At 37.9% G+C, this 10,081-nt stretch overlaps 1 pseudogene; it reads left to right on the top strand.

Annotated features, from left to right (window-relative positions):
* The first annotated feature begins 4,955 nt into the window (after positions 1–4,955).
* LOC149219445 (xyloglucan galactosyltransferase XLT2 pseudogene) lies at positions 4,956–5,422 on the top strand (annotated as a pseudogene).
* Positions 5,423–10,081: the final 4,659 nt, after the last annotated feature.

The raw sequence follows: 10,081 nt of genomic DNA, 5'->3' as shown, positions 1-10,081 counted from the left end.
AAATAACCAATTCCCAACCATTAGATCACATCAAATTAAATCCAGACCATACATTCAAAATGAAGCCATTGCAATCCATGTGCATCCATGTCCACCAATTAAATTCAAGTGCCCAAAACTATAAAAGAAGTCCACCCATTGTTGAAGTTGCATCTTATGCTTTCAAACTATTCAGCAAACTTGAAGACAACATCACAAAACAATTGCAAATATATCCAGGTTAGTTATATGAATTACAACTCATTCTTCTTACAGTTCTGTTTTTATTGTTTTCATTTATCAGTTTTCTTACATGATCTGTCTGGCCATAACTGCTAGAAGGATACCTGGATGGTTTCACAAATAGCCATTGAAAGTCATTGTTCTTACAGTTTTGTTTTCATTGTTTTCATTTATCAGAGTTCTTACATGATCTATCTGGCCATATTAAATATTCAGAGTAACTAAATATTCCGAGGGAGGTTTTTCTTTGTTTTCTTGAAGATAATAGGGACGTGGTTCAAAAGAGTTCCATGCTACTGTAGCAAAAATAAATTCAAAATCTTATTTAATAACCATGTGGCAACAATGATGAGAACAAGAGCAAACAATCTTGATTATAATTTATCATAAACTATAGACACATCAACAGGTATCTTTAGTGCCTTCATTACATAGGTAAGCCTATGTTTTTGGTAGTCATTGCTTGATGCTGGAATACAATACAGTTTAGTGTCAAAAGAAACTTCACTAATTTGAATGAGTATGGTATCAAAAATCATTGTGGTATTGGCATGGACCATTATCTTTGTTGTGTTTTATAGTGAGATATGGGCTGAAAGGAATCATGCTCTGAGATGGTCAAAGGAGGAAAACAAAACATTGATAAACTATTTGACAGTTACCCTGGTTTTCATCACTTCTGAGATTTTGGCATTGCTTCTTTTTATTCTTCCTTGAGATTGTTGCTTGCAAATTTCCTCTTCAACTACTATTTCCAAATCAAACCTATGGTCTCTCCAATGAACGCAAAATTGAAGATTAAAAATATTCCATGCAAGTGGCATGTTTTACTTAATCAAAGTAACAAAATTTCTGTGGTGTGATCATGGGTCCTGGTTATTCATGTATTTCATGGACACCTTGATATGGTATTCCATTCTCACATCCTTCATTTTTTGTGGGAATATTCTCCCATCTTGGTGAGATAAGGAATATTAGACATTTGAGGTTGTGAGTGCTATCCAAAACCTAGAGAAAATATTAAAATGTAAATCCATCAATGTGAAAACTAATTTTTGCAGGTGGCCCTAGGAGGTGAATTTTGACTGCTTATTTCAGGAAAAGGAAGCAAAATTTTGAAAATCCACGAGAAGTTGCAGTACTGAGACATTTTTGGCAATGCCAAACAACAAAAAAAATGGAAAATGATATTTGAAACAACTATCATAGAATCCTACTTGAATCCATATAAAAGTTGCTAAATTGATGAACTATGGATTTACTTGGAATGACATTTGCAAAATTTTGACACTGCCCTATGAAAGTGAAACATTTACTCTCATTATGAAAACAGATGAATACATGGAAAAATCCAGTGTGAACGAAAAAAATACTAAATATTCAGAGTAACTCGAGAATATTGAAATGCTCGATAAGTTCCCTGCGGAAAGAGGATTTGCATTAAATCGAAGGCTAGAAAATGTGAATTCATATTGATGTGCAATATTAATATGATTTATCACTTCTGGTGCTCCCATATCCAAACTTCAACAGCTTGAGAAAGAGAATCTTTTGAAATTGGATGTAGAATTTCATAGTTGTGTCATTGGTCATATAAAAGTTGCTAAATTGATGAACAGGCAGGCAATTGAGAGACCACAAGGCTGATCACAGCTGCAAGTTGTTCCCAACATAGAATTTATGCCTGGAATGGTGGCCATGGACTGCAATGGAGAAGTTGCAGTACTGAGACATTTTTGGCAATGCCAAAAAGCAAAAAAAATGGAAAATGATATTTGAAACAACTATCATAGAATCCTACTTGAATCCATATAAAAGTTGCTAAACTGATGAACAGGCAGGCAATTGAGAGACCACAAGGCTGATCACAGCTGCAAGTTGTTCCCAGCATAGAATTTATGCCTGGAATGGTGGCCATGGACTGCAATGGAGAAGTTGCAGTACAAAGACTTTTTTGGCAATGCCAAACAGAAAAAAAAATGGAAAATGATATTTGAAACAACTATCATAGAATCCTACTTGAAGACATATAAAAGTTGCTAAACTGATGAACAGGCAGGGAATTGAGAGACTACGAAGTAATTTGCAATGAGAGACTACGAAGTAATGCAATTCGATTTCCTGTAACATACATGTTGATAATTTCCTGTAATAAAGGAAAAGTATTTTTGCAGAAGTAATGAAGCATAATTTACAAATATTCTAATGTCTAAATGCATGCAATAATTTTACAGGTTGTTGCATCTATGGCAAAAGGAAGTTACTTTGCTCGTACAAGGAGAAGTGGCAGGAGAGTGACAAGGGGTGCGCAGCTGCGATGCACATCGTCTGATGAGGACAGGCCAGCTGATGTCAATGCCAACAATGCACCAGGGAACATTGTTGAGGATGACCATGTGACAACAACTGATGTTAACATGCCATCAGCCACAGAACCACCATCAACAATAGTCCAAGGGACAAGCTCAACTAAAAATATCAGTGTTATAAGAGGATGGACAAAAGAACAAATGTTAGTTGCAATTGAGGACATAGAGTTTAATGGATACTCAGTTCGGGCATCTGCAAAAAAACATGGTATTCCTCCCTCATCAATACAGTATTGGATAGATGGACTGACTCATACAAAACGTAGAGGGCCTCTTATAGTTATGACTGATGAGGAGGAGGCCGAGGTGGTTGAGTGGTGTAAAGAGATGGCCCAACTGGGACATGGGCTAGAGTTGATACAACTCAAATCAACAGTTGCTCAAATCTATCAAGGGAGGCCAAACCCATTCAAAGATGGGTTTCCTAGTAAATCATGGTGGTTTGGGTTTAAAAAAGGCATCCAGAACTTGTATTGTGCAATGCTGAGGGCCTTGACAAAGACAGAGCATTAAATTTGCACCCTGCAGTTGTGCAAGAGTTCTATGACACACTTTATAGTGCTTACAATAAACATTCTTATGGAGCAGACCATATATGGAACTGTGATGAAACAGGTTTACAGGCAAGGAGGAATTGTGGCATGCGATTAATTTCCAAGAGAGGGAGCTGAAATGTGCCAAAGATTTTGCCAAGGAGAAGAAGGCAGCAAGGATTGTTGCAGCACAACATCGAGCAGATGGAAGGATTGAAAGAGACAAAGCAAGTCAAGTTAAGGACCAACAAAAGCAAATGGCAAGACAGGAAAAGGAAAAATGAAAGGCACAACAAATGCTTGAAAAGGAACAAGGGATGATAAACGATACAAGAATAGCTGATGAAACCAAGATTATTTCAAACTCATTGGACTCCATTGTAGATAATACACCATTATTCCAAGATCTCATAAACATTCAAGTGGCACACTATCAAACTGAGGGTTTACCCACTTTCCTTGTTCCTACTAGAGTTGGTTTCAATTCTCTGTATGATCATTACACACCTCCACTTAATGCAGGGGTCAGTAGTGCAAATGTGAGGTATGGGTACTCAGTACCTCCATGGTTGGAAGCTGCAAATTGGAATCAATCATATGGCAACAATCAACCATTTTCTAATCAACCCTTGACTGGTAGGCCAACCTACCTGGCTCAAGAAGGTAACTCGGGGAGTTTTGGCACTCAAGATTCTTAAGGCCATAAAGAATAGGGGTGTCATATGTTTTTGGTTCTAACCACATTATGATGTGGATTTTGGATGGATTGTATCTTTTTCTTGGCATAGAAACATTTTGGCTTACAACACTAGATTGTATCTTTTTCTTGTCACATAAACATTTTGGTTTACAACACTAGATTGTATCTTTTTCTTGTCACAAGAAACATTTCGGCTTACAACCTAGTAGTGATTTCTTGTGGCAACCTAACTGTGTGTTGATAAGAAATTTTCAATGGAATATGTCTTTCTATAAAATATTAATTATGATAAAACTATTTCTATAAGTTATTCTGTGCGCCCTCCCCACCACGTCTCAAAACCATGTGTCAAAGCGCATGGATCCGGTATGACACCTGTCCACTGTGGAGGTCCACGTGTTGGGAATTGTGTCATCACATAAAATTCTGTGTCCATGCCATTTCCTCCGTTTGTTTGGGGTCATTGCTGCGATGTTTGGGAATTCAATAATAACATTCCATTCCAACTCTGGACAAGAGATAATGGCCAAAGGCTTAGGAAAATGGCTAAATACAAAAATCAAATGACCAAACAGTCTCAAATGAGGAGGCAATCTACCTCATAATAAGTTTTATTAAATGTCAAAAAGCCACTGATAATTTTATTCATTGAGGGGACACTTGAGAAATTGAGAGCACTCATTATCAAGTTGCATATGAAAAAGGCTAAATACAGAAATCAAATGACCAGACAATCTTATCTCATAATAATTTTTTGAGAGCACTCATTATTAAGTAGAGTAGGAAAAAACCTATCATTTAATCATGTATATATAGAACTGTATATAAGAAAATTTCTCATTAACAAGAGGAATATGCCAACAAAGCTACAAAATGATTTGTTGTTGTTCGATGAACGAGAAAACCAATCTTCTAATTCAGAATACTATTACAGACCAATAAATGAAATAAACATTGCAGAAGTGGCAACACTGGATATGAACAATAGACAAGAGATAATGGCCAAAGGTATAGGAAAAAGGCTAAATGCAGAAATCAAATGACCAGACAGTCTTATCTCATAATAAGTTTTTGAGAAAAGTCACCCGGCGTGCCGTTATTGAGCAATGCATGGATTCTTCGAAATGGCTGATGGTGAATTGCACTAAGATGCAGTGCAGTCACAGGCCGGAGGCCCTGATGCAGGAATTGCTGAAGGCCAATTTCTGCCTGCAATGCCCGGGAATTCCCTGACCCGACGATTGAATTTCCATGGGTTGATAGCTGGGTGTATACCCGTATTTTTCAGAAGGGATTCTGTGTATGAGAAATACACATGGCATCTTCCTTCAGACCCAGAAACCTACTATGTTATTATTGCAGAGGAGAGATTGGTGAATTCCATAAACACCCTCAAAATCGAGGACGTATTGAGCAGTTATTCTGAGGAGAAAATTAGGAAAATGCAGGAAAAGATCATTAAGATTATACCCAGTTTTCTTTACATGAATTCTACAGAAAAAGATGATGGTGAGATTTTTCCAAAGGATGCCTTCGATCTCAACATTGAAGGTGTGCTTCGCAGAACCATGAGTAACCGGTTTTGGAATCGACTGTAAAATGTGTGAACTCCTTATTTTTTTATTTATTTTATGGTCACATCAAATTAGATTTCCAAAAAGAATTCGGGATCGAATTATTCAGTTATGATGATAGAATCCACATTTAACAACAATAGTATTAAATTCAGGGGACTATCAAAATGTAAACTAATGGAAAAGTGTTGTATAAATGAGAATCCACTCAAAGCAGTTTGGAGAAATTTGTCTTCTAAATTGAATGTCCAATAAATCAAGTGTTATAGATCAAAACTACACTGTGTAAATTGAGAATCCACTCAAAGCTGTTGGAGAATTTGCCTTTGTAAATTGAAACAAATTGAATGTTTCAATTGTATATTTTTCATTCTATTTGGTGCACTGATTTTCATTGGTTCAGGGCATGTAAGTTTTGTTAGATAATTAAGGGTTAACAACAGATAACTAATTTGTTCATAGATATAAATGCAGGGAAGCTATATATGCTCATAGTTAAATAACTGCAATGGTAGACTTATACAGCCCCATACATATGGCCATTAAAGAATTTGTTATTTTCAGCCCAACCAAAATAACCCCAAATTTTCTTAACTGTAAATATACTCAAATTAGTCAATCTAACGACTTTCTACAAAAGTGAAATGGCTTAATAATGATATCCATTGATCTCAGACTTTAAAGAGAAGTGGATTGTGGTCATTCAGAGTGGTTGGAACTCGAAAATTATTTTTAAAGTGAATTTAAGAAAATTGCAAGATGAAACTATTGGATAGGTGAGCAGTGAAATAGCGAGAGAGGCTTCATTTCAAATACAAAGAGTGAAGTTCCTGACAAAATCTTTCACGGATGAGGTGAAGACAGGTGATGGATGCCATGAGAGGATCAGCTTTTAAAAGGGAAGCCTAAGGGAAACGTTATGCAAGTCAATTGAGAGCAGCGACAAAGAGTCTACTTAAACACCATTTCAGAGAAGTAATGGATGCATTGTTCCATAAAAGCCACCTGCAGAATTTGATTAATATTTAAAAGCCAGTTCTAAACCCAAATCTCTTCTCAACCCCACAAAAAACAGGACACAAAAATTTCTATAAAAGGACTGAAACTTTGTCTAGTTACGACAACCTATAGAATTTGATTAATATTTAAAAGCCAGTTCTAAACCCAAATCTCTTCTCAACCCCACAAAAAACAGGACACAAAAATTTCTATAAAAGGACTGAAACTTTGTCTAGTTACGAAAACCTACAGAATTTGATTAATATTTAAAAGCCATTTCTAAACCCATATCTCTTCTCAACCCCACAAAAAACAGGACAAAAAATTTCTATAAAAGGACTGAAACTTTGTCTAGTTACGACAACCTACAGAATTTGATTAATATTTAAAAGCCAGTTCTAAACCCAAATCTCTTCTCAACCCCACAAAAAACAGGACACAAAAATTTCAATTGAGGTGGCTACAAACTGCAACAGTTGGAACACATTTTATCTATTGACAGACAGAGCCTGTGCTCTGTCCTTGATGCCAAGAGGAGAGCGGAATTGTGGGCCAAGAGGAGAGGGAATTGTTGTCCTGGCCGGTTGTTGGGCGAAGCCCTCCGCCGAGGATGGCACGGGACGGGACGGCACGGCACGGGAGGTGTTGGTAATGCAGTAAGTTCGATTCCAGGTGATTCCATTGGCATCTTAATCTCCAAGGATGGCACGGGACGACGAAAATAACAGCGAAAACAGCGAAAATTTCCACAAAAACCCTAAACCCTCAACAACAAACAACATCAAAATATCCACAAAACCCTAAACCCTCAAAAAATGCCATAGAAAGTTTACAAAATATCCAAATAGAGTTGTTTGTGTTGAAAAACACAGAGAAATTGCTGGTAGGATTAAAATCCTACCGGATACAGGCCATGGATGGTCGCCAACCTTCCCTGGAGCTCGCCAGACCTTCTCCACACCTGCAACGACCTTTTCCACACCTACAACGAGAAGAAAAAGCCATTAGACAACAGAAAACCACCAAAAACACCAGCACAAAATAGAAAATTAACAGCAAATTAAGAAATTACCTCGAGCTCAGTAAAACTGCAACCGGCTCCTCCCCAAACAACAAAATCGCCGAATAAGACCACCACCAGAGAAACCCTAAACTACCGGCAATCCAGAACGACCAAGAAATCCAGGTGAAAAACCACAAGAAAAGCAGAAGCGATGTTCCAACCACAAACCCTAAACTTCCAGCAAACATTTGCACCAGCACCTGCATACCAGACATTTGCACCAACACCTGCATACTAGACAAAGCACGTAGGTCCACAAACCCTATCAATCGAACAAACGCTTACAACATCACATGAATATAGGACGAAGCACGCAGGTTCTGGGGCCGTCTCGCGCCATCTTCGGCGGGGGCTTCGCCCAACAACCGACCCCGAGCAGAAAGACAAAGGGAAAATGGAACATCGCAGCAATGACCCCAAACAAACGGTAGAAATGGCGCGGAGTGAAAGTTTTATGGGATGACATGATGCCCAACACACGGAGCTCCACGGTGGACAGGTGTCGTATTGGCTCCATGTGCTTTGACACGTGGTTTTGCGACATGGCGGGGAGGGCGCACAGGTAATGGTGACCCTCCCCTACATAAAAGTCAATCGTCTGGTTAACTAGTTTAACGCACGAAGAATAACTTCTCACCGGTCACTTCTTCCGAGTTTTTAATGTACTCTGAAGTCAACATTATGATTAATTAGCTTAATACATAATACTCGAGTTAGTAAAATAATTAATTAGTTTAATACATGATGGTTTAGTAATTGTTTCTAAAGGTGTAAAGTATACTGAAGGAATATAAAATTTGAGAAAATTATTTTGAAAAATTAAATCATTAAATATGAATACTATTATATAAAGATCGATATTGATTTCATTATAGATTTAAAAAAAAATGTTGAAAGCTTTTTAGTATATTTAAAATTAAGATGACATGATATACTTTGATAGTTGTCAGGATTTGCTCTATTCTTAATATCCATCTAGATTTAAAAAAATATGTTGAAAGTCTTTTAGTACATTTAAAAGTTGTTGGGTTGTGTTATATCCTTTCCACGACTAGCTCACGTAGTTAACCGGGGGGTTAGAAGGGGGGTGGAGCCCCCCCTTCGTTGCGTCGATTGCATAGCGAGGGGAGTCACATGGGGTTTGAGGAGTGTAGGTAACCCCACTCTATGGGGTTCGGGGCAGTGCCTTGGAAAATTTTGGTTTTGGACCCTATATTAGGTTGGGCAGACCTACCTATGGTTTTGTGTATGATTTTTGCACATGGTTTTGGACGCAATGGTTTTCCATCCATGGTTTTGGACGCGATGGTTTTCGGTCCATGGTATTGGATGCTTTGGCATGTATAAATATGTATTGTAACATTGAAAGGAAAATAATGAAAAATCAAGCTAGTAGTCCTAGTTTTGGGATCTAGGGGAAAATCTCTGTGTATATGTGTTTTATGTGTTATACTCTTGCATTGTTTATTTTCTGTGTTTTAGAATTCGTATGCAGGTAATTTCTGTACGGGGTTAAAACCTACATTTGGTATCAGAGCTATTTTGGCTTCAAGGGGACGCCTTTGTTGCTGAGGGGTTTCGCTCAGGCCTGTGGTAGACCTTGTTCAGTGGGAGATCTGCGAGATCGATTCTGGTGGTGAAAGAAGATGGCAAGCAGTGGAAAAATAGAGATCGATAAATTTAATGCTTTGAGTTTTGAGTTGTGGAAACTCAAGATGGAGGATCTGTTGGTGGATAAAGAAGATGGCGAGCAGTGGAAAAGTAGAGATCGAGAAATTTAATGGTCAGTGTTTTGAGTTGTGGAAACTCAAGATGGAGGATCTGTTGGTGGATAAAGATCAGTGGATCGTGTAGATCTAGGTACTAAACCGATGAGAGTGTTCGATGAAGAATGGAATAAGTTGGATCGAAAGGAAAAGAGCACAATACGATTGTGTGTCTTAGATTTGGTATTGTTGAATGTATCAGGGGAAGCTACGATGAAGACTTTGTGGGACAAGTTAGGGACTTTGTACCAATCTAAGTCTCTGGTGAATAAACTGTTCCTGCGAAAAAAGCTATATAACCTAAGGATGAAATATGGAGACTCAGTGATAGAGCATCTAAACGCATTTAATACTGTGGTAAGTCAGTTAACATCTGTTGATATTAAAATTTCAGATGAAGATAAGTGCATCAGTTTGTTGTGTTCTCTACCAGATTCCTAGGATAGTTTGGTTATTGCAATAGGTAGCAATGCAACTGCCTTGTAGTTTGATGAAATAGTCTCATCCTTGCTGATGAAGGAGATGAGATAGAAAAATATGGAGAACCAGAATGGTGATGCCTTGTTTGTACGAGGACGGTCCCAGAACAGAAACAAAAATAAGTCATTGAGTGGGAGATCTAAATCTCCAGGAAAACTTGTAAAGGTGGTGTGTTGGAAATGCAAAAAGGAAGGGCACTACAAAAGGAACTGTAAATCTAAAGCTCCTGATAAAGGAAAAGGATTGATGATGCTCCTTCTACAGAGGCGAAAACCACCTCAGATGAAGGTAGGGATGTGTACTTGGCTTTTTCAAGTACACATGTAGATCATGAGGCATGGTTGATTGACTCAGGTGTGTCCTTTCACTTCACTC

This window comes from Pinus tabuliformis, chromosome Q, assembly GCF_031772625.1.
Source record: "Pinus tabuliformis cultivar Carrire ecotype Pingquan chromosome Q, CPIR1, whole genome shotgun sequence".
In the NCBI taxonomy this organism is placed as follows: Eukaryota; Viridiplantae; Streptophyta; class Pinopsida; order Pinales; family Pinaceae; genus Pinus; species Pinus tabuliformis.
The sequence above is the reverse complement of the archived record's forward strand: the minus strand, read 5'-3'. Positions and strand labels throughout refer to the sequence as shown.